Source organism: Leuciscus leuciscus (assembly GCF_965113295.1).
Source record: "Leuciscus leuciscus genome assembly, chromosome: 13".
Taxonomy (NCBI): domain Eukaryota; kingdom Metazoa; phylum Chordata; class Actinopteri; order Cypriniformes; family Leuciscidae; genus Leuciscus; species Leuciscus leuciscus.
Window position 1 is genome coordinate 30293128 of NC_138737.1, and position 26187 is coordinate 30319314.

General features: G+C 38.7%; 1 protein-coding gene and 2 long non-coding RNA genes across 14 annotated transcripts in view; 1 reads left to right on the plus strand and 2 right to left on the minus strand.

Moving 5' to 3' along the window:
- Positions 1-26187, minus strand: part of prdm16 (PR domain containing 16) — a 230210-nt gene that overhangs the window by 62903 nt on the left and 141120 nt on the right. The window lies entirely within an intron of this gene.
- On the minus strand, positions 12820-17995 carry LOC309513569. Its single transcript, XR_014211471.1, has 2 exons — positions 16090-17995; positions 12820-15957 (listed from the first exon to the last, which is right to left on the minus strand). It is a non-coding gene; the product is annotated as an uncharacterized lncRNA (long non-coding RNA).
- Positions 18171-21016, plus strand: LOC309513572. Its single transcript, XR_014211474.1, has 2 exons — positions 18171-20460; positions 20510-21016. It is a non-coding gene; the product is annotated as an uncharacterized lncRNA (long non-coding RNA).

The window sequence follows — 26187 nt, forward strand, 5'->3', positions numbered from 1 at the left end:
AACACCTCAAGTTCATTACAAAGTGAGACAAGTTAACTAGCTCCTAGAGGAAATGTAGAGAGTTAAGGAGAAGAAATTGGTAAATACTCAAACTGGCATTATCCATGAGCACCATAGCCCAGAGTGCTAGAAAACAACATATAACCAATTCTAGCTTTACCAATAATTATGTGTGGTACAGAATTCAGTCCATAATTTCACAGAACACTCAACAGTATTTTTGCATAATGTTGTACAGGATGCACATACCAGAACATTATAACGTTAGTTAAAAAAGTATTTTTTTTTGGAGATTTGATGGGTATGAGGTTTTGGAATGGGACACAGGACAGAGCCACAAGCTGGGTGGGTGGTCAGATATCAGTCGTCCTGGCTGGCTCAGAATTCAATCTCGTTCTGTCTGCAGGACTCTTACATCGTCACCCCAGTGATAGGGATCACGGGCAGGGAAAGTAGTGGGGAAACACAGAGCTTTTAAAGAGGCCCCAAGCTCCTCTCTCTGGCCCCTCAGCCAAAGTCAAGAGGGGCCTCCCTGACTTTATAACGCAAGTTAAATTTCACTTCAATTAATTGTAGTGAAGACTCAAATCATAAATCATGATAGATGGACTTTTTTTGCATATGCCTTAGCCTTGAACACATAACACCTTCATTAAAGGAATTAGTCAATAAATAGGCTGGACTAGAGTTTGTGCATGAAAGAGAATTGGTGTGTGAGAAAGATTGAATGACCAGAGAGATAACTATACTAAGGTAGGGAGGAGGGGTAACATTTAATAAAGAAATAGAAGGGCTGTCTTCTCAACTTTTTGAGGAGAGGATGTAGGCTGGAATGCATCCACCGGAGTGGGATTGCCTTTCCTTTTCCTTTTTTTTTCCTGCTTGGCCTTTTGTCCGGGGGGTCTGCAGGTGCTCAAGAGGGCACAATATCCCCATATTCATATCCTGAATCTATTCTGATGCCAAAGCCCTGTCCCAGTGGACAACACCTGCTCCTTCGGCCGTCTCAGCCTCACACAATGCCTGTTGTTCTGGCCGGTACATTCTCATCCATCCCCACATAGCCAATCAGTGTCTGAGACTGAGAAACAGTCCTTTCAAATACACCCCCATCCAACTGGAAAGAGCATCCTGTATCTTGGTTCCCATCAATGCAAACTTCCAGTGATATTAAATTCGATGCTAGATGGCAATTCAGCTTCGACATATTTCAATGAACACTCTAGAGTTCTTTATAGGATTCTATGGGTTTTACTAATTCTTGAATTCAATTTCATTTAACCCTTGTTCTGAAAATGTCCTGCAAGTGTGATACTAAAATAGACACACACACACACACACACACACACACACACACACACACACACACACACACACAAAAAACACTTTCACTGACATCATTGAACTTATCCGGAGCTCTCCGATTGTAATCACAGGTTAAAACAAGCGGGAAAGAGTGTCCGCCACCCATCTACTTGGCCGACAGTAATTGTGGCGATTTCATATGCTAACACGGAGCACTCCATCTTTGTGCTTCTCCACGGTGACGAGAGGTGTCAGATCAGGCGTGAGGTGGCTGGAGACGCCATTACCTATAAATAAGGTACAATTTGGTTGTCACAAGGTTGCCTATAATCTTGCCCCAGATCTGCAGCTCGGGCTGCCTGGCTAAGCTGCAGGGGCCACAGGCCAGGCCTCCGGTGAGAGAGAGGTTAGAATAGCTGGGGTGGGGGGTTGAGAGCTAATTGAAAGCTGATTCCTGTCAGGAGCTCCTTTCTATGGGAGACAGAGGGGACATTGTGTCCCTCTGAGCTTGAGTGTGGCCTCAACTGCTGCCAGAAACCCACCTTTTTATCCATGAGACAAAACAGAGACCCCCTCTTTCCCTTTTCTCTCTCTCTGTTGGACCTCTCTGCTGGCCGATGAAAGGGGATATATTAGGAGGGTAATTCTGAGAGGGAGATAACTGCAGGACAGGATGAAAAATGCTGTCTATCTGCAGGATGAAGGACTCAGACCATGTCAAAACTACAACTTTAGGGCTCAACAGGCCTTGGCGAGCTTGCCGAGGATAGCCAGCATCTAATTGAGATCTTTGGCCTCTCCTCTTACCCTGCAGGCTACAGTACAACACAGGGTCTTGTTTAAATATAATGCTGGAAACATGTAGGCCTGTTTGGAATGTTTAACATTAACTTAAAGGGAAATTTATTGCTCGGAGTTTGCTCTTTCATGGTAACTTGATTGAGTTTTCAGTTCAGTCTCATTAGGTATCAACTTTTAAGCAGCAGACGACTCAAGCAAAAGGTCTCAATTTGCTCTTATTTTTATCTCCTGGATAGCTACAATAAACATAAAGCCATCTACATACAATGCACATACTTTTGTGTGATGTTGGGAATAGGGCCTGAATCATAACAGTCTCATGGAGGTGTACTCCTGCAGATGGCTTATCTGCAGTGTTTGGGGAGACAGGTTAATTTCTTGCAGCTGTAGTAAAGGGAGGGAGAAACGACAGATTTACTCTCTTCTTAAACACCAAGGACAGCTTCCGTCTCCATGAGCCGTCAGGGGGGGTTGTTGGAAGGTTTCCTGTTGCTGGACACTCATTGTATTCTCTTTTTATGACACTTACACACTTATTACATCTGTTTTGGCCTTCTTACTAAAGCTACAAAATAAAATAAATTATAATTATTTACAGACATCTTTTGAGATTTTTATAAATTTTTTTATTTATTATTTTACTAAAAAGTTATTTGACCTATTGATGAATTATTATTTTTTTTTACAAATTGGATTAAATAAATGTGACTTATTTTAAGAGATTTGTCTCTTACAAGTGCAACGAAACAAGTATCCACGCGCACACACACACACACACACACACACACACACACACACACACACACACACACACACACACACACACACACACACACACACACACATTAGTCACTCTCAGTGGGAAGGGAGACACTCACAGAGATGTCTAGGTTAATCTGTAGAATAACATTTGAACAATGGGTCATTTTAGTTAAGTGCACTAGAGCACTGAACAGTTTTTTCCCCTTGACTGTGACATTGATGCACTAACACAGATGGGGACAGCATACACTTGATGTATGCTGTTAGTGTTAAAAAGTGTCTATGCATTGAAAAGAAAATTGTATTTAAGACCTAAATGTGCATATGTACACCCGCATGTGTGTGTGTGTGTGTGTGTGTGTGTGTGTGTGTGTGTGTGTGTGTGTGTGTGTGTGTGTGTGTGTGTGTAACACAGGGGTCAGACCACAGTGGACAGCCAGACTGTAGTGCTGGCGTCACTGCCACTGAAGCCAATCACTGGCAAATCCCCAGCCAATTTACAACAGTGGAGGACACGGGGCCTTACCCCATAAAAATATTCACTCATAGCTGCTTAAATCTGATACTGCAGTGACCACGTAGAGGCTGCTTGTAAAGCTCTGCTGTACCAAGAAGAAGAAAAAAAAGAACCATAACTTCATTAGCTGATGCAGCGTTTTTTACATGAGCATGATTTATGAATGGTGGCATGTCGGTTTTGTAGTGTGTGACAGCACATATTGAGAATATGGGAGGAGTGTAGGACTCTAGTCTATGATAATGAACATTTAAGATTTGTGGGAAATATCGGTAACACTTTAGATTACAGCCCGGAAAGTACTGCATAATTAAGAAGAATTTACAGTGTAACTTTTGGTAATTATAGTGTACCTATAAAATACTTACATGTAAGTATAAGGGAACAATATGTAAAGTTTGGGGAATAAAGGGGTAACAACCTGGAGAACTAAAACAATATTTATACTGTGAGTATTATATAACTAAGGGGTACTTATTCTACTATTATGATACAACAATCTTACATTTGGGAGCAATTTAGCGAGAACATACCATTTTGTAATAATGGTGTACCAATACATTTTGTATAGGCTTTTTAAAAATTACAAGGTACATATCCATGCATTTAAACAGTGTTTTTTTTTGTTTGTTTTTTTTATAGAAAAAGTGCAGATGTGTAAGTTTGGGCTTACATGTTTCAAGGCAAGTAAAGCGTTTTAAATACTGGGAAAAATACAGTACCATTGTTCCATGTAGTTACAGATTAAGTGGTGCTTGTTACCCTCTTGTTTCATGTAGTTACAGGGTAAGTGTGACATTGCGGGCCATAAATTAAAGTGGTGTTTGTTACCCTCTTGTTCCATGTAGTTACAAGGTAAGTACAATAAAAATACATACACACAATCTAATATCACTGACTCAGAAACCTTGATTTGAAAAAACAACATATTACAGTTGGTCTGAAGAGATAGTCTACAGTTTAAAATGTTTAAAATATTGTAATTTTTCTTACAAACACGTATCGTTTCCCTTCAGAAGACATGTGTTCCAACTTTTAGAAACACACAAGCTTGTAAAGATATGTATTCCCAGAGATGTATTTTTTATTTTTCCAAAAACCTTCATTTGTGTTAATCTGAACGAGGAAAGTCGTATACATCTCGGATGGCATGAAGGTAAAAGATGAGTAAATGGTGAGGACGTATTTCTGGGTGTACTGCATTTTCTTTGAATTACGTAGTACTTTCCGGGCTGTAATCTACAGCATTACCAAAATATCATTTAGCAACAGACATAAAAAAATCTAACTTTAAATGTGTCACATCATTGATATCATATGTGTGCAAGTGCTCCCAAGTTTCATCTTAAATGATGATGTTATTGTCCAACAGAGAACCATGAGTGTAGATGTATTTGATTGCGTGAGAAAGAGGGGAGAGCAGCCTCTACTCCCTCCGCATCGGACCTCTGTGGCATATATTTGGACAACCGAATAAAATCAGGTAGAAAAACAAACCCTGTTGGCCCTGATAATGTGTTGGCTTAGAGTTGAGTAAAGCACCACAGTGAGGTCACCACACATGTGTTCCTGTCTTCACTTACTACCACCACATTCCTGAGACACTTTCAAACCCATACCATACTTAGTAAATATGAACAATTACTTATCAATACTTCACGCTATTTTATTTTATGTTTGGCACAGGTTATAAACTTCAACAGTACACTTCTTCACTTAACACGCAAACCTACGCAGTTGATTGCAGTTTCAAAGTAAAATCTGTACAGCAGAGGTAACACCATAACTCAGCCACACACCACCACAATACAGTAGTCTCCAAAACAAAGGGAAAGAGTTAAGTGGAAAGATAATGAGAAAAAAAAAAAAAAAACTGGAAAAAAATACTGCAGTATAATTTTACATAATCAGCCGCTGAAGCAGCAATTACACGGTGTCCATAGCTGTTGACTGTGGGGAGTGAAGGTTCAATTCGATAATTATAATTCTAAATGTCTGAAAGTTTAGTGGCCTCCATGTTCTCTCAACTAGCTGGTGGATTTAATAAGCTCTTCGTGGTCAAAATAATTGATAATGCATCAAGTATCACAGAACTATGTGATGACAATTACAATGTAAATTAAACAAAAAATGAAAACAACATTTTGCTTTTATTATTATCATCATTATTTTACATCCTTTTGAAGTTTGAAAGCTGCAGTACCTAGGCAATTACAATTGCATGAAAAAAGCAACTATTATTTTTTATTATTATTATCTTTTTTGTCATCCACAGAAGAAATAAAATCATATTGGTTTGGAACATGTTGATAACATTTATTTTATTTTATTTTATTTTTTGTGCTTAACTGTTTCTTTAAGATGCGGAAGGAGATACACACACACACATAGAGACAGAGAAAGTGAGAAATCCCCTTCTCAGAGACAGAGCGAGGTCTTTATCTGTGTGGTCCAGCTCGCCTTTCTGCAAGTCCTCTGCCGCTCAATACCACCTCTTGTTCTCTGTCCGGTGGATAAAAGCGTGCATGAAGTCCGATATGCTCCCATGAGATGTCATTTAAAGCCATTGTCGGACACACAGTGTCATTTCAGCGTGTAACCTCCATCTTTCTATGATTCCCTCCATCTCGGTTGCATCTCGTTGCTTGTATCCTAGACTTACAACACGTCTACCCTTCAAGTGCCCAACGACCAACTTTATTATAAGAAGTGCTTTGCAACAGCAGACCCGTGATACAATCATTACATTCAGGAGCGGGTTTAGACTAGTTTGAGTTCTACAACTTGAGAATCTAGGATCAGTTTGATCTAGGGCTCTCCATCATCAATACTGGTCATAGTCACGATGAGCTAAAGGGTTCAAACTGACCCACAAACAGCTTAGTCTCCAGCAAGACATCCTAAGTAGAAGCTCTGAACCTTTGCGACTGTGTATTATTCCTGTTGAGATAAAACGCTGTCTGTGAAAACAGGATATGTCCAAGCCCCTATCAGTTTTCATCTTGTCTGCATTAATGATGTCAAGACGTGTTTTGAAAGCAACTAAGCCTCCCGCAATTCCATTCAAAGAAAATACACAGAACCGAAAAGTGTCGATTTTAAAACATGCCAAGAGCAAAGGTTCATTTATTTTCACGTGGGGCTCCTCCACCTTCACAAGTGTGTGTGTGTGTGTGTGTTTGTCTTGTCGCACAATTGTGTGTGTGTGAGCGCATAATCCCCGTCATGTCCATTTCAGGTTATCTTTCAGGATTTGAGAGGGCTTCACAACACACAGGATTTCTGGACTCAAAGAATGTGTCTGGAGCGCGTTGAAGACAAATAACTGGCGTGGTAAGGAGAGGCAGCAGGTGTTTTGATAGATTTAGAACATGCTGAGTGAACAGAGAGAAGGGAAAAGAATTTAACACTCTTTTGCCTCTGTCTTGAGGGGAGACATTCTGTCTGTCCGTCTTGATTGTGCAAAATCTTAAAAGTATATAAAAAAAACTGTACTTTGCAGACTTATAATATTAATAAAATAAAAGGCCACTTAAGTGTGTCTAAAGAGAATACATTTTAATAACATTGTCATGTCTATGTTTCCTAAGACAAGTAGGTATACTTTTTTTAAGTGCACTTTGTAATGTCAAAGTAAAAGTTTTAATTTAAAGTGCACTTTCACAATTATGTTTTAATAATCTTTGTGTACAGTCATTTTAATGTGTTGACTAACATTGATTGATTATGATTTAACTGTATTGTGTTATTCAATATTACATGTACTCAGTTGCAACCGCATCATTACAAATGTGTAATTACAAATGCATTTAAATACATGACATTAGCAGATGCATTTATCCAAAGTGACTTACAGTACTCTTATTACAGCGACAGTTCTGAAACTTAACCCACATCAAATTTCAGCTACTGCTGACACTATTTTCCAAAGCTTCAAACATTTTCTTAACATTATGCTGTTTTCCAGACCTAGCCATATGGAAACCTTGCCTGTGGAAATCCCACAGCCCCAACATGCCACAGCACCTGTTTTAGACAGGAAATGTAAGACCTCCCAAAAATAAATGTCAACTTTTGCTAACAGTGTCAGAATGACTCAAACAGAACTAGTCTAAAGGTACATTTTAAGACAAGCGAGAGAGTGAGAGCTTGCACTTTCCAGAGGTAGTCTGGGCAGGGCAAGCGACGCGGCCACACCACTGGAATGTGTTGGGCAACCACTCAACTTCCTCTCTGCGTTTAAAGTAAATCAGACACTGGCACCTGCCGCTGCAGCCTGGACCTTTCCCCGACATATTTCATAAAGAAATGACTAATTAGAATGATTTGCTAAAGCAATCATGAATCATGTATTTGAATTGCATATAAAGTTTAATGGTACCATTTAACATAAACAAACTTAATGTGGCAAATATTTGTCAGTCATACATAAATGAAACATAAGAAACAGGTAAGATTTCTGTAATAGTACTAAACTGAATATGTAACAATTATGGGTTTTGTATGTAATTATCATCAATAAATCAATTTTTTTCTCAATCTTATACATTTGAACTAATTGAATATTGCTTGTTCCACAGCTAGCCATAAATTCATCCACGTTTAACTGAATAAATTTAATTGTTTTCACAATAAACAGATTTATGCTGATTCTAAGCAATTTAATTAAATACATTTTCAAAATATGATCATTTTTATAAAATCAAACAGAAATGTTACCTGTTTCTTACCTGTGCATTACTACTTAATGTTAAAACTGTAGTTCAAATGGATGGATTTTTTTTTTATGCAATCTAAATACATCAGTCTTAAACTAAATATTTTTTCAGTTAAGTTTATGGATTTCCACTAATTTCCAAAACTGTTTTCTAGATAATATTTGTAAATCAAAAATTTGCCACTGGAAGTCAAACTACTCATTTCCAAGTCAAAAATATGAAAATATAAAGTGTTGACAATAAAATAAAATAAACAAAACATGACGAAATGTAATCGATCAGGATGTTTCAGTGAAGTTTAGTCAAATTACAAGCTTCATGTAATCTATATAGATGATTGTTTAAAATCTGCTATACTTCCCAGATTCTTTCAAAATGTCTCATTTGTTTTGGGATTTGTGATCCCACGGAGGCTCAAACGAACAGACAGCCTCCCGCTGTGATCGGCCTTTGCCCCACGCACGACAAAACAGTTTCTATAGGCGAGATCCTGAGCCTCTGTGTTAGAAAACACTCGCGTGCCTCGTGTTCGAGCAGGGAAACCATGTAAAAGGGTAAGGTTTGGTAAACATGCCAGAAAAAATAAAGAAACTGTTTTCGTTGGCTGCCTGGTCAGGACGACACAGCAGTATTTCGATGACACAGATGTGTTTTTTTCTTCCCTTTTTTTTTAAAGAATAACGAAGGAGCGAACATAAGTGAGAGACTGATAGAGTCGGAGGGAACGGGCCCCGCTGTAGCGGCGGCGGCCCCTGTCAGCACTCGGGGCCGCGTCCAGACTGAACGCATTACAAGTGTTCCTGCTGTAAGATTATATTTGGATTCTCTAGGCTCTCTTCCAATTATTACTGGCACTTAATACTTTTCACACCATTCACAGATCCCCTTACCCCACCTCCCTCCGGTTTGCACCAGTTTTGGCTTAGAGCAGCACTTTCAGCAGCAGAAGAGAGAGAGAGAGACAGAGAGAAGGATAAAAAGAAAAAAATGTTCAGCCCTCTCAAGCTGCAAGGAAGACAAAAAAAAAGAAGCTTGATGCATTCACCGTGATCCAGGATAGTAAAACCAATGCATTAGTGTTGAAAAAAAGCAATATAGCTGAGCGCAAATGAAGACTATGGGTTGTAATCATAAAGACTTAAAGACTCTTGTTCAGATAAAGTGTGTAATTTATGTGGCACAAGCAAAACTGAATTGAACTGCAAAATAAATGCGAATGACTTTACATGTAGATTTCCTGTTCCTTTAAAATTCGTGAAACATTTTTTTTTAGAAACAAATCAGTGAATACTGATTCACTTGAGGTTCAGTAAGCAAGTTGCACAAACAATGGTACAAAAGCTGTCACTGGGATGGTACCCTTTAAAAAGTTTCTAATATATGCACTTTTGGTACCAAAATATGCACTCTTTAGCTACACAATTTTGAAATGGTTCTGCCCCAGTGCCAGCTTTTGTTCCTTTTTTTCTGAGAGTGTAAGAACTGCTTTGACTGCTTCAATAAGTGAGTCATTACACCAATTCAAACCAATTTATCATTATTAGAGACTGATTTGAGAGTCTTTTTAACAGAATGGAACTGCAAAATAAATTGCAAATGACTTTCATGTTGATTCTAACAATTTACTCCCTTTACGAGTATTTATTATTATTATTTTTCACAAGAAGTACCTTCATTTTGTTAATTTGATGTTCAGTGAACAATTCAATGAGTCCTACTCAACCCGCTCTGAGCCAGGGTTTGAACCAGCGTCTCTGCCATGGGAGGCAAGCACGCTAACAAGGACGCTACCTTGCCTCTTGAGGCCAGGGGAGTGAAGTTTACAGGCACAGCTATTTTTGGCCTACATCCGTAACACTCACCCCCTAAGCCTCACTCCCATCTAGGTCACGGCACCAAATGTAACCGGTCCTACTCGACCTGCTCAGAGCGGGACTCGAACTCGAACTCTGGCGTGGGAGCCGGGCGCTAACAAGGACGCTGAAGACCGCAACCTTTAGCGTCAGTCACTAGCGCCACTTGAGGCCAGAGGAGTGAGGTTTACACGCAGAGCTTTTACTGGCCTATGTCCTTTACATCAAGAACATCAGTGAGTTAGTGAGTCATTAGACCAATTCAAGCCAATAACTTATATAGATAGAGACTAATCGAGTCGTTTTAACTCGATTTATTTAAAAAATACAAATAAAAAAAAAAGACCAAAAGAGTCATCAGTTCGCAGACATTTTAGTATGGAAGAATGTAGACCTAGAAAACCGAATGACATGAAAATGATTTGGTTTCGTTGTAACTGGTACTCGGTTCCCAACCCAAGTCCTGTGTCAATTCAAATATGATATAATCGGGTTTTCATATACTATATGTATAAGACAAAAAGGAGGTTATAAAAGAGGGAAATGGAGAGAAAAAGGAGAGAATTACAGGTAGCGACAGAGCAGGGATTGTTTGACGGCTCTTCTGGTTTTCATTAGTGAGTTGAGGTGATAGACTTAGATTGAGCAGAATACAGGCCCCTTTCTAACTCTTGCCCACAACCCCTCCTCGTCTTCCTGTAGATAGCTACATCTTTCTCCTTATCCCAATATTTCTTTTGCTCTCTTTCCATCTATTTGAATCAGATGGCTACAGTAACTGAGAAGAGAAAGTGTCTCATTTCCCTCCACCAATCATAATCGTTATTTTCAGGGTGGGCAGGAGTAGTACAACAGAGATCGGGAGGGAGGATATTTCCCTCCAGGGTTTGGTGGTCAACACTGACAAGCTATCATTCGTAAAGACGGTATTGATTTATCACACAACACAGCCTCCCTGAAGACATATCCTCTCTCTCTCACACACACACGCAACTTTTAGACCCTCATACATCATCGAAAAAATTAGAGCACACACACCACTTTCTTTGCATATTGCTCCTGATTCTGAATTTGAAAAGGAAATATACCGATATTTTAATATGTTAATTTTACATCCATCCCAGGCTGCTGCCCGCAGGCAGTTGGAGAGTTGAAAGTCTATACCCGACTTCCTCTGGAGAGTCAGGGGTGAGTGAGCTCGAGCTTTTGGAGTGTGTTAACGCATAAATTCAGCTCTCATCTGCACAACATCCTGCAAAGTGAAATACTAAACAGAAAATGGTGCCACAAAGCAGCAGGAACATAAACTTATCCGTAGTCAAATAAATCATAAACATGGTAGACATGGGAGACTCAACAAGAAAGAAAAGTTGCCAAGAGAAATATCCGCTAACAGTAAATAAACTTTTTTCGTGGAAGGGATAAGGGATGCTATTGTTAAAAAGTTTGGTAAGATTTTTATTTTATCTTTTAAATAAATCAATCTGTTTACATACTTAATTGGGATTGGCCTACTTTCATTATTTACTTTATAAAGATATATTCAGATATAGATTTCACAGGGGGGAAAAACGTCCTTTTACTTGGTAAAAAAAAGTATAAACTATCAATCATATGGCAGAAGACACATAGAAGATTGTGTACAACAAGCTTTCATTCATAATCATTTAGAAGCCTTAGAAATGTGCGTGCCACATATGTCACAGCAGGATTACATTTTTCTGCATACTAAATATATTTTTCTTTTTATGCAGTTATTTGCATATTGAAATGCAAACTTGTTGTTTAGATTTATTTTCATAATGAATTCTGACTGGTCTTCTCTTGCATCCATTTACCCACCTATAGAACTTTTACACTGCAATAATGGGCATGCATGGTGTATTCTTTTAATACTTTGGAAGCACTGCTATTTCCTTTAGGAAATACAAATCTAGTTTAATCCAGATATTTCTTCGCAGCATAGTCTTTTATGCCATAAATATTCTCTTTGAGCAGTGATATATCAGAAAGCAGACTCCTCAAGACAAACAAATCTCTCCACGACCCGCTCACACCTGCCTGAAAACTCATTCGGAAGAAACAACAACATCATTTTCCCACTCTGCTCCGGGGCTCGCTCCCTCGTGACCGCCGGTTCACGCCCTTGTGTACCTTGCAGCTTCCTCAGCTGTGAGAAAATAATGGAATTATATTTACTAGAAACGCATCAAAGTTCACTGGGCTGATGAGCTAGCTTACTGCCTCCGGCAATACAGTCTTTCCCATTACCGCCATGTCCTGTTTCATAGATGGATGGATCTCGACAGAGGCATCCATGCGACATTCAACCACATATTATTACTGGAATCAATGTCCATGTCCGCAAAGATTTATGATTGCGAGGTCTACGGCTTTATGATGTAAATGGAACGTGGTTTGATCCTGTATGAAGCTTTTGCATTTCAAGCTCAAAAAAAAAAAAGGTTTGAACATTCCATTAGGGAATTATTTGCAAACTATTTTTAGATTGCTTTTTTTTTAATTTAGCTGCATTTAATGACAACATATTCTTTCAGCAACACCGCAGATAGACGAGACCCCATGGAACTGAAAGATGTGCTTTTCCACCGACGTTGGACATTTTGGAGATGAATCCTGGTGATGACAAGTGTCACTGATGTGGGTGGGGGTGCTATGACAGCTGTTTTCAGCACCCTCACAAACAGTTTTAGACTCGCGCGGTGAAGGAGAGCACCATTGCAAGATTCATTCCTTTTCTCTGTACCAATGGAAATGCCATCACAGTCTAGAATCATCAGTTTGGCAGTCTTAAAAACAAAGGTTCAACTCGAAAGAGTTTTGGATTAAAGTTGGAAATGGAAAAACACAAACCTTTTTTAAACAAAAGTTTTCAAAAAAATCACATCCTAATTGTAAGCAAATAAATAAATGTATTTCAATTATTATTATACAAAGTTTTTGGGGATAATATCATTTAACAGCTAATGAACCATGTTCAAATTTTTTTTATAATAATATATACAATTAGTATTTTGTAGAAAAATGTGTATTTTTATTATTGCCAAATTATAGTCAGTGGTATAACTAGCTTGCTGTGTGTGTCAAGGTCAATAATTTAAAAAATATAATAATGATAATAATAATAAATTCAGCCATGAGACTTTTTTTATTCTCATGATAGAATAAACAAATAAATTATATATAAATAAAATATATAAAAATATGTATACTTTGTTGCTATATACATACACACACACACACAAATATATATCAAGATTATTTTAGTTCAGAAATTAAAAACATGTTCATCATAGAAGAAGTATGTACATCACTGTATGCATTAAATGTGTCTGTTTAGGTTCAAACATCAAGTGATTGACCATACAACCTGAAAATCATTTGCTGAAAAACATTTAATTCTCTAGTTGTTCCATGTACTTGTGCTTTAAAACCCATAAAACAATATGCTGATCTGAAGAACTTGTAATTCACTAAGAACTTTTTAATCACCAAAGCACCATATAGCAACTGAAGAACTCTATACGGGTTATTTGCTGATCAAAAGAACTATCAAATAACCTTATTATTAAGAATATACTGAGCACAAGGTAATGTTAGAAAAAAATAAAATGTCCATCAAGTCACAGATACATTATGCTGGGCGTATGAAGTGTGTGTACTTCAGTTTCACTTGAAATCTACTACCGTGTGATGACATTTTAACTGTGCCCTGCAAATCAAATGGCTAAATAAACATGTTCAATTCTGTCTTAATGACAATGTAAAAATGCCAAAAGGTTTATGTCAGTGTTAGGCTTAGGGGCAGAAGAAAGTATGTTTATCTCAGTATAAAAACAATAGGAGTCAGTGTGTGTGTGTGTGTGTGTGTGTGTGTGTGTGTGGAAGATATAGAAGGTGAAAGCACAAAATACAAGAGCGGTTTTCAGAGATTTTTGAGAGCGTCCCGAGAGTTAAAGAATGCCCCTGCTCACTCGATTGGTTGTGTTTTATTGCGCATGGGTCAGTAGTGATGATTAAAGAGATATTCATTCATTCAGCTCAGTGTCTGTGTGCGCATGTGTGCGTGCGTGTGTGTGTGTGTGTGTGTGTGTGTGTGTGTGTGTGTGTGTGTGTGTGTGTGTGTGTGTGCATGTGTGTGTGTGTGAGATGGTGACTCTTCACAGCTGGTGGAGCCAGGGAAGCGCTGGGAGCACTCAGAGCTGGGAGCGTCGCCCACCCCTCATAAACTCACAAAGACACTTAATAAGCCCCCTGACGAGTGATGCTTATGGATTTCTGCGCCGCTAATTTCCGTAACTATCACTGTTTGAAAGATAGCCCTGAGGATTTGGGGAGCAGAAGGGCCCTTGTCTTGGCTAAACACAAGAGCTGTATTATGCTAAAAAAAAAAAAAAAAAAAAAAAAATCTTGTTGCGTCCCTTTCCTCTTCCTAAGCTCTGTATCTTGCTTCGATGCAGCAATGCCATCCGAAACCATTATATCATACATTTCAGCTATCTAATGTCCATAAAATATCTTATGAAACATCTAATTAGCATAACAATGTATAAACATACCACCGAATGATCTGAACTGTGTGTATTGTGTGAAGGAAAACCACTTGGCAGAGAACATAATGTTCAGCAATTGTCTAGTCCACTACAGGAAAAAAGAAAAGTTGTAGTTGGCTGTGAAATATGTGATAAAGGTGTTTTGTTACGCTATTGAGTTGGTTTCTCCAGGCCACTGCCCAAAAATCCCTTAATTATATAGTAAAGACACATGCAGGCAACTTGATCTTCAACAGCTGAGCGAGGCTGAGGAGATTAGGACACTGCGATAAAACTCGCTTGCCATCGCAACACGCACATGTTTCTGACAATACTCGCTGTTTCCTCCACTGGAAAGCGTTCTGCCTCCATTTGGAGCATCACTGGCCAATTTAATGGGAACCATGAAGCCATGGCTTGAACTGATTACCATTGCTCTGTACGAACGCTCTGTAAATTCAGTCAAAGCAAAGGAACAGTAGGATGAATGTACAATTGCGTCTAACAGATTTTCACGGCTCTAAACCCAGACGCTGGTGAATGGAAAGAGTCTGAACCCGCAGACATGTTCATTTCTTCTTCATTCGTTTATTCTTGATGGACTGGTACAGCGGTCACAGATTTAGCCTGGCCTTGGATTTAGGTATGATTTACGGCCTTTTTCCACTGTCAGAACCGTGCACGTGTCAAATGGTACCGAATTGGAAGTTAGGTCTACTTTGGACTTCTGTGACCAAGATCATGTCTTTATGGATTACGCTACTCAGTGCACATGCTTTTAACATGACGGAGAATGATATGTTCATCAAATATGACAGCAGCACTGAGGAGGAACTAAGTAGCAATGTACTGATTCATTCGTTTTAATTTAGTTAATTCGTGGCCATGAGATCGAATTTGAATGAATTCACCATGGCCACGCTTTACCTAAAATCCATCCATCCATCCATCCATCCATCCATCCATCCATCCATCCATCCATCCATCCATCCATCCATCCATCTATCCAGAGAATCAAATCAGAATGCTAGAGTGGCATAATATACTGTAAGTGTTCTTCTACCTTTAGGATGACATGCGTCTCTGAGTGGTTCATAAGTGGTTCATAATGTGTCTGGGTTTGATGGTATAGCTTTTGATGTTTGACGATGATGTTTGGTAATTCTAGTGATGTGGATCATTTGATTAATTGAAGTGTCACATGAGCTTCTCAGTGAATGGTTAATTTCTGATTGAACACTACAGATTATATATATTGCAAGACCAGAAACACTGCCTGAAAATGATCCCTCAAACCTTGAACCACTGCCTGTTTCAGTTCCTCAAAAGTTTTTCTAGTCTCATGAGTCCATTCAACAGGGTGATGAGGTCTCAGACTTGATCAAAAGTTGTGTTATCTCTGCATAACTTTCAACCCAACCACAACTGTAGTCCAAAAAAGGTCACAGCTCTGGGGTGCGTTTCCCGAAAGCATCGTTAGCCAACTATGGTCGCAAGTTCCCTCATTACCAATAGAGTTCAATGGACATTGCGATGAACTTGCGACCATAGTTGGCCAACGATGCTTTCGGGAAACGCACCCCTGGACGATTTTTAAGAATTGTGTGTTCTGACAGCCTCACATCTCTCATGCCCTGGATACACACGTCTCTTATGCAAGACTGCAAGTAAAAACGGTAAGATTGTGAAATATCAATACAATTTAAAATAACCTTTTTTCTATTTGACAGTAATAAGAAATGTTTCTTGAGCACCAAAGCAGAATTTTAGAATGATTTCTGAAGGATCATGTGACACTGAAAACTAGAGTAATAATGCTGAAAATTCATCTTTGCATCACAGGAATAAATTAGATTTTACAAATTTTAAATTGTAATAATACTTAACAATATTACCTTTTTTACTGTTTTGGTCAAATAAATGCATCCTTGGTGAGCATGTCGATTTTAAAAACTCAAATTGTTATATTCTTAGAATAATCATCTTAAATAAGAAACATTTCAGTACATTCATAGATTGTAATCTAATACTGATTGAAGATTGTCTAAAAAGTAAGAAAGCTCTTCCCTGTCAAACCGGCATTACTTCAGAGAATGTACTTGACCTTAATATACTGTATGATGATAGTTGTGTATCTTACAATGCAAATTAACACTCTCATTATAATGTAATGTAACAAGAGTAAGATGACAAATAAAGTGTTACCAAAATATCTTACGGACACCACAGCTGTAAAAAATGACTCAAATGACCCCAAAGTGGGCCTAAAATTGATCTCAATCATGTGTCTCCTTCAAACGAGACAATACCATGATGTTTGCTGTTTTTGCTACCTTTTCATGCAGAAATTGAGCCAGATTGTTTACCTGGAATTGTCTGGAATGTACAAACAACACTCATTTCTAATGAGTTTGCATGTTCCTCCTTGGGAGGCTAACATGCAATCAATCTTCTTTGATCAATGTTCCTTGGCTTTCTTGATGAATGTGTTTGTCATCTTTAGTGTTGTGTATCTGGTCTCTCTGTCTCTCTCTCTCCTCCAGTGCCAGGGATGCCAGAGTACCTGGGCCGACGCTGCGGCAGCTGCCAACTTTCTGTCAGTCAGGAATGTAATTAGTAAGAATTAAGCTGCTCCGAGCTAAAGAAAGGGGTCAGCCAGAGCTGGGAAGGTCGAGGCGGGTCATTACCGAGCATTTTCTTCTCAGCCGGGGTGAAAAGGTGTCATGTTTACGTAGCACTGAGGTGGGCTTAGCCTGTGACTTCCATTCTCTCCTCTTTTTCCCTTCAGTCACTCCCGTCTTAAGAGCTCTCGCTTTTTAGACCCATCTGACATATGGTTTTATGATATTCTTTTTTTACAAAAATGGCTGTTTTCAAGTAGTAATTTTCCTAATAGATTCAATAAGTAATTTTCTGTCTTTTGGCTTTGAATCTATTATGTATTTTATGCTTAATATCAGTTTACTTTAAAGACCTATTAAATCATTTGACCCAATTTCTTCTTCTTTTTTACCCTTTCCCATTTGTTTACAAATTTGATACATTTCTAAAAAATGTCCATGGTCTTACTGAACATGTTTCATTGGTGTGCGTTATTTAAAATAAATAAATAAAAACATGATCACATTAACATATGACTGTCCACATATCTATATCTATTAGTATTTAGTAATTAGTCTACAAATGCACAATTCAGAGGATCTAACAGCTGGATTGTTAAAGTTTGCAAGGTTCGTGGAATTAAATATTGGTAACACTTTATTTTACAGTGTCCATGTTACACATGTTACATTACTGTAGTAATAACACATTATACATAATTATATGCAACTAACTCTACACCAAACCACATTCCTAACCCTAACCCTATAGTAAGTACACTTAGTTAATTATCATTACTCAATACTTAAATTAATGGTTACACTGCAACACAGACACCTTAACATAAAGTGTAACCTAAATATTTATTAGTTATTCAAAGTTGAATGCCATACCAATGGTAAAAAATTAAATTTAAACCCAGAGCTCTTTATAAAGTTGCCTATATAGTATATCCAACTTCATTCACACGCATACATTCAGTATACTTACATAAAATTATATAGCAAATATCAGCTGCTTGATTGTTTATATCAGCACAAAATGTAAACAATATTTCCATATCTTTATATAAGTATGCTTTATCTGCATACATACAGTATACTCACATATAGGGTGGTATATAGCAGATACTATATAGCATTTTGCGACAACTGCTTGATTGCTTGTATTGTCGAAAATGTAAACTATATTATCGACCAGCAACTATAAGGCATGAAAGGTTATGAAATTATAGATGCCACAGACTGATAGGTCCTTTCCATGCAATAATTTCCTGCACAGCATAAGCTGACTGGCCTCTGCTGATTCAGCAGCCGCTGAGCTAGCTTGTTTAACAGTTAAATAGTCTAGTTCAGTGTTTGTTGTAAGATGGTCCAGCACACGATCTGATTTCCTCTGAACCCCTCCACCTCCCCCAGCGCCACCTGTCTAGATCTGCTACAGGATTTATCACGCAGCAGCATAGCAAATCTAGTCCGTCATGACCAAACACAATCCATTAACATGCGAAAAGTATTCCTGAGTTGCATTGATTTAAATTAAAATAGAAGCTGCTTTGAGACAATGTGTATTGTGAAAAGTGCTATACAAATACATCTGATTTGGGAGCTCTTCTATTATTTATAACAAAACAGCAAACTATAGTATAGGTAATACTTAATGAAAGCTAATCTAAAGCTAACTTTTTTTCATATACCGTAACTTACTTTAACATTTCTGTCTAATCATTTATTAGATAGATCTGTTAATCAAAGACAGCAAAGTAATGTAGATTGAGAATGGGAGCTCCTGTGCACCTGCAATTAGGCACTGACGTTCTCACCTCTGTCAAAATAAAAGTCCCGGCACAGTCAATATAAAAGTCCTGCTTCTGACACTTATCGGTTACTTATCAGCTCTTCAGGATCGTTTGAAAAACACAGGCAGGTGTGCTGAAGCGGGTTGGAAATAAACTTTGCAGGACAGTGGGAGCAGGGTTGAAGACCTCTGGTTTAACATGCAAAGAGATTAGCCAACCACACAAACTCATTTACATATAGAAGTCTTAAAAGCGACAGTTGCACAAAAAGCCAATTTAATTTCAAGTGCCACAGAAAGGGAGAAAACGACCAGGGAAACTATAACTATTCAACACCAAGGTCATAGGTTTGATTGCTCTCATTAAGCCAGCTCAACCAATAATAACAGTTTTGTTTAAGGCATTATGTCCTGGTTCAAAAGCCAGTGGTGATTATGAAGTCACAGGAAGTGAGCTAATATACTGATGTAGCCAATAAACTATGCAAAAGCACAGTTACTCTTATTTACGCAGGGTCACAAAGGGGAAGTTAAGGTGATTCTTTGACCTCTAGGTACGGTCTATAACTACTACTGTGGCATCTGAGAAAGTGGAATTGTGTAACATCAGAGCCTGTGGTAATTACCTCTGTCCAGCACAGACACACAGACATGAAGTCTGCTATGAGCGACACGACTTTATCAGAGGCCAGAGGACAGACTCCACACGTTTAACTTCCCCGTCTCAGTTTCCTCGCTGCAGCTGGACTTTTATTGCATCTACGCGGAGGGGATTTCCCTCACTGTCAGAGTCTGTGCTCGTCTTCAATGGGCAAGATGAGCGAGAACTACCTAACCATATTCTCACTGGCATCAGAATGCCTTAATGACCTAACAAGAGATTTACAGCGGTGTGTGAATCGAAGGCCAGCTCTTTCCTTCCTTTGTGTCATCCTTCTTTTTCACAAATTATGAGATTGATAGTCTCTGTTTCTCCCTGTCCTCTTGCATTTCACTTAAGTGCCGCTTTTATGGTCTCACTGAGGGCTCAGACACAAAGCGTGTTCTTAAATGCGTGTGGTTTCTATAAGGGGAGCAGTTATATAAAAGGCAGAAAGAATGATAGAGGAGAGTTGTGGGGGCTGCGCACAAACGCATGATGAAGGAGGTGCTGTAAAGATGAGACAAGAAAGACAGTGGGGGGAAAAAGAATGGAAAGAAGTAATGGAGCAACTTTAAGACCAGATAAAGTTATTGTGAAACTCCACTAGACAACACGTACAAATGATGGGTTTAGCCTAATCTGTTGCATATGGTGAATGATGTAGAGATGTCCCTGTCACGTAATTGCATTCAAGTAGCACTCTATTGCAGAGTTAGGAATGTCATCTGTAATCACCATGCTGTGCTGACGACACCTTAGTTTCACCAATAGATTCCTATCAGCTCTTCTCAAACAGTGAAACCTGTCAAGAACACGTCCAAATCAGACTTCATTACAAAAGCAAAAAAATAAATAAAAAAAAATGCCTATATATTTCTTTAAAAATGTGTGACTCTAGACCACAAAACCAGTCACAAAGGTAAATTTTTTGAAATTGAGATTTATACATCACAAAAAAGCTGAATAAATAATCTAGATACAACTATTTGAAAAACTGGAATCTGAGGGTGCAAAAAAATCGAAACATTGAGAAAATCGCCTTTAAAGTTGTCCATCTATGTTTGCGACTGTGCAGCATTCACTCACAAAAATAAATGTTTTATATATTTACGGTAGAAAATGTACAAAATATTTTCATGGAACATGATCTTTACTTAATATCCTAATGATTTTTGGCATAAAACAAAAATCGATAATTTTGACCAATACAATGTATTGTTGGCAATTGCCACAAATATACCCGTGCGACTTATGACTGGTTTTGTGATCCAGGGTCACATATATATTTGTGAAAACACAAACTTTTATTTTGGATGCGATTAATTGTTGCCCAGCACTATTAAAAAAAAAAAATTAAAACATTAAAAGTTTAATTATTTTATTAGAGCTATGGTAGTTGATAGCAGTCATTAAGTTTGAGTACTAAAATGTAAATTTAAGTAAAAAAAAAAAAAAAAAAGACGAAACTATACTATCATAGTTCTGATATCAGTGAACATTTCACTGATTGCAACAGACAATAATGTTGACTCGCACCTTGCTGTAAGGGCTTAAAAGCATTAATATGAGGTTTTTATTTTTGTTAAAGCACTTGTATGAATTGTTTAGTAAAAAATGTTGGGCACTGCAGCTAAAAATTGGTCCAAATAGTCCTTTTTGAGGTGGTACTATTAGGTGCAGGATCTTCTAGCGTTACAGTTCCTTGTTCCTGTGTTTTATTCTTCTCAGTATTATGAGTTATAATAAAAACAGCAAGTAGTGATTTGTAAATCTTACTTGCCTCTGGCTATCAGGCTCAAGTACGCCTGTGCTCCAGCACACATCTGCTGAAGAGTGACCCGGCCCACCCCCCTTCACCCTCCCACACCCTGCCAGTGTTTCATTAAAGGATGGGTGTAGAGATGGCTCTGCTCTTTAATGAGCACTGGAGGATTGGATCCAGACCCGCCAAGCTGCCAGAAACAGGATGGGTGTCAGCCGCGTTCTACTGTTCATAAAACAAAAGCTGCACACACAGACATGTAGACGCTCACATGTGCGCACACGCTCAACCACACACATGTGGGACTTGATTTCCTTCGGCGGGGTAATGGGCGACCCATCTCTTCAATGAAGATATATCCTTCATCAGAATGATGCTGGACCTTTAAGACATGGCCGGTATATGGGCCCACTGGCTCTAACATCTGGCTCTCATCACCGGCAGACGTCAGTTTTTTGGGTGAGGGGATTTGGGAGGGGAAGTAAGGGGGGGGGGGGGGGCATTGGTATTGACTTGATTCAATTACTCGCACCACTGTGAAGGAACACTACCTCAAGGGAAGAGAGAAGAGGAAACGCATCACTGCCCTTACACTGCGCTACGAGGAAGCCAAATTATTAGCATAAAGTCTGCTGACTTTATCACTTTGGCCAGAAAAAATCCAATAATTGGCCCCCTCATTTCACACCTCCACCAAAAAGATGACATTTACATTTTAATAGTGTCGGACTGATAAAGGTAAAGGGTCAAACAAATATGTGTGGTGATAGGATTTCATTTTTTTATGTCCCAGCCTGAGGTAAACTCACCTTTAACGGCTTGATGACTTTTTTCTATTTCTTTTTTTGGAAAGGATGGTGAAGCGCTTGGCAGATGTTCATAAACATTTTTTTAAATAAAGGCACGTTCAATGCACACCTTATCCCAGCTAGTGCATGCAAAAATGGATGCAATCCATATAAAATGGAACAAGGCACTTCTCTTCCTGACTTTAATGCAGGGCGACATTTATCACCCAGAGGAAAAAACAGGTAAATGTGAGAGTTTCAAGAGGAAAGGGTGGGCTGCCTTATTAATAATGGAAAATTTAAGAAGGAGCCTTTATATAAACAAAACAAATGTTACTTTGGATATAACCATATCCGAAAGCACTTTTAAGAGTAAATACTAATTAAATGGACAAACATTATACTTTATATCACACTATTTATGTACAGACATGATATGTGCATCATAAAATTGCCCATAAATGTTATTTTCTGAAACTTTTCTGCCAGTACGGCAACATTTAATATCTGGAATATAGATCGGCACCAGATCCGGGTCATGGCACCATATTTCTGTATGTGAAAGAAAGAGAATGTGACAGTCCTGTCAGTGTGCTTATTTCACTGTGTCTGATTTCCGTCTATCACTCTATCAGAGTCCCGGCAGCTGCAGGGGCTGCTGGGATACGCAAATATATCTAACACAGATGTATCAGTTCATTTAAAGCTGCCGTCTGCTACTGTTCTCTCAGAAGCACATGTACTGTAAATCTCGGTAATATCTGTCAGGCTCATCGCAACATTCTCACATATCTAATTTTACTGGCGTCTGAATGAGTTACACGTGTTCGAGCGGCCGCACTAACATCATGCTAGTATAAATAATGCATTCCTGTGTCAGATGCAAACATGCAGCCCTATGCAACAATTCCCCAGTCACTGAACGTGTGTGTGTGTGTGTGTGTGTGTGCTCTCTCCTTCCAGACCACAAACCAAATGACTCTGCCTGCAGTTTGAATTGGAATCAATTCACTAGTTTGCAGACAGACGTTATTGTGGTTAAGGGGTTAACAAAACCTTCAATGACCCCCTGCTCAAAACGTACTCCCTCTTTCTGCCTCGTACACATCCTCCTTCCCCAAACTAAGAAGAACCATCTTGAGTTAACCACAAATTTGGACTGCGGCTCACAGCACTACGATATCACAACAACGTTGCTGAACATGAACAAGTATCACTTGATTCGAGATATTAGACACAACAAACTCAGGTAGAGTATGTGGAGAATGCAGGACGTCTCAAGCAACTTTTGTAGCTACACGTGTAGACAAGGAAAAAGACTGTGAAATAAAGAGGATTTGGCAGGGACAGCGTGTGCCGTAGAGAAACGGTGAAATATCAGCGGGTTTGCTATTGAGGCGAGAGCTGATAAAAGAGAGGTTCTTTTATGCGAGGGGGCAGAAATTCACATGGCTTTCTCACGCCTCTCAATCTCCCTCGCACCGAAACAGACCTGCATCTCGCAATATAATACTACTCCTGGAAAGACAGAGACGGGAAAAAAAAATCCAGCAACGATTTAAACTCTCAATTTCCTCTTTCGTTTAAGAGCATTTGTAACCTTCACTTATAGAGGCTGAGTGTAAAGGTATCAGTGCAACCAGTCATTCCTTTTTAGATATGAACCTTTGCAGGAATTGTCACAAGGAATAAAAGCTAAAATACAAAGTTTGAACCACTGCCCAGCCAAAAAAAAAAAAAAAAAAAAAAAAGGTTTGGATTTAAATAGACAAATGCTTAAGAGTTTATGATTGGATCATTATTGCAGTGATTATTAGGTCTTTTAACCATAATTGATGGAGTGTGTAGCTTTTCATTTCTTAAACAACTATGTAGGTTTAAGGTAAATCGATACATTTTTGGTCAAGATCTTGTTAAGCTCTCTGTAAAGTCTCCTCCAGCACATCCCAAAGACTTTCAGTGAATTTAAGCTCTGGACTCAGAGGAGCCGATTCATGTGTGAAAATTATTCTTCATGCTCCTCACAACCATTCTTTCACAATCTGAGCCTGATGAATCTTGACATTGTCATCCTGGAATATGGCCATGATGTGTCTTCCTACATGAATGTTTAAGAAATGAAAAGCTACACACTCCATCAATTACGATTAGAAGAACTGTTGCCAAACATATAACATGCTAGAAACATAATAATCACTTCAATAATGATCCAATCCTAGACTCTTAAGCATCTGTCTATTTAATCCCTTCTTTTTTTAGATTGTAGATTAAGGACTATATGTGGATTATTGATTGAATTATGTACAGTTATTCATATTTCATATTCTGTCACATACCATGATATGTTTTATATTACTGTTAATAATAAATGTATATAAGTTAAAACATATAAAGGGATTTGTGGAGAAAGTAACAGTTCAGAGACAGTTCTCTACTGCTCTTAATTGAGGAATATTAGTATGAAGTGAAGAGAAGACGACGAGCATCTCTTGAAGCGAGCACAGGCTGTCTGAGTTGTCAGATGGCTTCATTGAGATCAGAAAGTGTTGAATGGTAGCTAAGGGGGGCTAATTTGTAAGAGCCACATTCACTGTATCGTTTTCAGGGCGCAGCGGGTGAAAGCCAAACATTCAGCAGTTGTCTAAACAGATTCTGAGCGTAACACTGCTTAGACATGCAAACTTTTATCCAAAACATCCTCTTTTACTTCTTCATCTTTGTTCCAGATAGGGTTTGCTGGTCTATTGAAGTTGTTTGATTTGGGATCGAAATTTGTTAGGGGTACTGTCCATTAAACATTACAGATATTCATCAAGAAAATATGATACACAGCAGTCTATTGCAGATCAGCACAAGACTGAATTTGGTCGTGACAATTCATGCAACACTAAAGAAAAAGAGGAATGGAGATGTGCTTTGTTTACTTAATGCACTGCAGAACTGCATATTTGGTTTTTATGGCACATTACTTTAGTATAGTGCTTGTTTTCTACATGTTGGAGCAGTCCCCATGACGAGTCCAGCACACACACACTGAGCTTTGGCAATAGAGGGCGCCTGTGCACAGCAGGATTTCCTGCAGCAGGACGGCTTGCTTTTATAACACACACACACAAATACAGGACAAAATTTCAAAGCATCAAATCCCCAAACTCAATGAAATTCACAAATAAACCCAATTGAACATTCAGAACATTCAGCTGGAGGGCCAAAAACCATTCCTAGTCAAACCGTAAGAGAGTGCGAAAGGTATCACATCTGATACAAACAAGAAAGTGACGTCATAACCAGACTTTTTCACTTCGGTGGATGCAAGTAAACAGCAGTGATGGAGGCCGGACTGAACAAGGGGGCTTAGGGTTTCGTCCGCCCTCCGCTGTGACGTTTGTTTATACTGTTGTTGCTGCCTAATGCAAAGTAAACTGTCGAGGGGGTTTGGGACGAGAACTCGCCTTCCCCGTCTTGCCTTGCCACGCCTTATCATAATACACAAACTAATTGTAGCCTCCTGCGATTGTTTGAAACACGGCCGCTTCGCTTTCCTTTTTTTTTCTCTCGACGGCCGAGGAAACAGGGTTTTTTTTTTTTTTTTAACAATATGCAGCTCTGGAGGAGAGGAGACAGGAGGGAGGTCCCAGCGCCTTTCACCACGTCTCCGTAGCAACACAAACAGACCTTTCCTCCCGGTGAGACCACAGGAAGTCCAGAGAGAATGACCCTGAGTGCTGTGAACGCACAGATTCTTAAGCATGTCAACCTGCTGGGTCCTGACCCCAGATCAGCTACCAGAAACACCGCACACCATGGATCTGTTTATAAGGATTCCGAATATATACTAGACATTACTTTTTTAAATACACTGTTATTCAAATTTGATGTTGGACATTGACGAAATAGCTCTGCATGAAAGTTCTTGAACATTTTTAGGCCAATACTGCCAAATATGGGAAACTTACCAATGTACTTGCCAAAAATATTTTTTCAGGACATAAAATTTACCATGGTTCAATATATAGGTCAAATCACACCCTATTACTTATATATTACAAAAAGAAAAACAAAAGAGAACAAAACAATAATCCAAAAA